Source organism: Petromyzon marinus, unplaced genomic scaffold (genome assembly GCF_048934315.1).
Source record: "Petromyzon marinus isolate PM22_M1 ecotype Great Lakes invasive population unplaced genomic scaffold, UKy_Petmar_22M1.pri1.0 PM_G_Scaffold_61, whole genome shotgun sequence".
Taxonomy (NCBI): domain Eukaryota; kingdom Metazoa; phylum Chordata; class Hyperoartia; order Petromyzontiformes; family Petromyzontidae; genus Petromyzon; species Petromyzon marinus.
The window spans coordinates 957,501-960,000 of record NW_027423015.1 but is presented as its reverse complement, the minus strand read 5'-3'; positions in this window follow the sequence as shown (position 1 = coordinate 960,000).

Genomic DNA, 2,500 nt, shown 5'->3' with positions numbered 1-2,500 from the left:
GGTCATTTTCGTGTCGCCACATTGCATGCGAACCGCATGCAACTTCCAGAGGCATTTGCAGCAGAAATGCATGTGCAGTCAAAAAAAATTGATATTTTTCACGGATAGACCCCGTGAAACGCTAGAAATTGGCGGGGATGTGTCTCTTGTGGCTCACGGGGCTGTTCGGGTCGCACAGAAATCCCTGGGAATGGGAAAACGGGTCATTTTCGTGTTGCCACATTGCGTACGAACCGCATGAAACTTCCAGAGGCATTTGCAGCAGGAATGCATGTGCACTCAAAAACTTCTATATGTTTCACGGATAGACCCCGTGAAACGCTAGAAATTGGCGGGGATGTGTCTCTTGTGGCTCACGGGGCTGTTAGGGTGGCACAGAACTCCCTCGGAATGGGAAAAGGGGTCATTTTCGTGTTGCCACATTGCATAGGAACGCCATGAAACTTCCAGAGGCATTTGCAGCAGAAAGGCACGTGCACTCAAAAATTTTAATATTTTTCACGCATAGACCCCGTCAAACGCTAGAAGTTGGCGGGGATGTCTCTCTTGTGGCTCACGGGGCTGTTAGGGTCGCACAGAAATGCCTCGGAATGGGAAAACGGGTCATTTTTGTGTGGCCACATTGCATAGGAACGGCATGAAACTTCCAGAGGCATTTGCAGCAGGAATGCATGTGCACTCAAAAACGTCTATATTTTTCACGGATAGACCCCGTGAAACGCTATAAATTGGCGGGGATGTCTCTCTTGTGGCTCACGGGCGCTGTTAGTTAGGGTCGCACAGAAATCCCTCGGAATGGGAAAAGGGGTCATTTTCGTGTTGCCACATTGCGTACGAACGGCATGAAACTTCCAGAGGCATCTGCAGCAGAAATGCATGTGCACTCAAAAACGTCTATATTTTTCACGGATAGACCCCGTGAAACGCTAGAAATTGGCGGGGATGTGTCTCTTGTGGCTCACGGGCCTGTTAGGGTCGCACAGAAATCCCTCGGAATGGGAAAACGGGTCATTTTCGTGTTGCCACAATTGGCATACGAACGGCATGAAACTTCCAGAGGCATTTGCAGCAGAAATGCATGTGCACTCAAAAACGTGAATATTTTTTCACGGATAGACCCCGTCAAACGCTCGAATTTGGCGGGGATGTTTCTCTTGTGGGTCACGGGGCTGTTCGGCTCGCACAGAACTCCCTTGGTCCACCTGATTCGTGCATACAGGCAGCAACTAAAACTCTGTAAACCTGCTGTGAGGACATCTAAACAGTGGACCAGTGAGGCTGTGGAAGATTTGCGGGCGTGCTTAGACTGTACTGACTGGGATATGTTCACGACTGCTACCAATAGTCTGGATGAACTCACAGAGGCTGTGTACATCAGCTTCTGTGAGGACTGCTGTATCCCAACACGTACCAGGGTGAACTTTAACAACAACAAGCCCTGGTTCTCAGCAAAGCTCAAAAGGTTGAGGTTGGAGAAGGAGGAAGCGTTTAGGAGTGGGGATAGAGACAGATTCAAGGAGTCGAAGAACAGGTTTAGCAAAGTGGTGAGAGAGGCTAAACGACTGTACTCAGAGACACTAAAACACCAGTTCTCTACTAACGACGCTGCTTCTGTCTGCCAAAGGGCTCAGGCACATCACCAACTACAAACCCAGAGCGCCCCACACCACTAACGACTCCCGCCTAGCCAACGACCTGAACGAGTTCTACCGTAGATTTGAAAGACAATTGGACTGTCCTGAACCACCCCTTCCCACCCAAGAGGCCCCATCCCCCACCCATACTACAGAAACGACTCTCTCCTTTCAGGAGGGAGAAGTTAATGGGCTTTTCAAGAGGCAGAATCCACGCAAAGCAGCCGGGCCGGACTCTGTCTCTCCAGCCACCCTCAGGCACTGCGCTGACCAGCTGTCTCCGGTGTTCACCAACATCTTTAACACCTCCCTGGAGACATGCCATGTACCAGCCTGTCTCAAGTCCTCCACCATCATCGCTGTGCCCAAAAAGCTAAGGCCAACAGGACTAAATGATTACAGACCGGTCGCCCTTACATCTGTGGTAATGAAGTCTTTTGAGCGCCTGCTCCTGGCACACCTCAAAGCCATCACAGACCCTCTCCTGGACCCCCTTCAGTTTGCCTACAGAGCCAACAGGTCTGTGGACGACGCAGTTAACATGGCCCTCCACTTCACCCTACAGCATGTGGACGCCCCAGCATCCTACGCCAGGATCCTGTTTGTGGACTTCAGCTCTGCCTTCAACACCATCATCCCTGCCCTGCTTCAGGACAAGCTCTTCCAGCTGAACGTGCCCTACTCCACCTGCAGGTGGATCACAGACTTCCTCTCTGACAGGAAGCAGTGCGTTAAGCCGGGAACAGAAGTCTCTGACTCCAGGTCCATCAGCACGGGAACTCCTCAGGGCTGCGTCCTTTGCCCACTGCTCTTCTCCCTGTATACCAACAGCTGCGCCTCCAATCATCTGTCCGTCAAACTCTTGA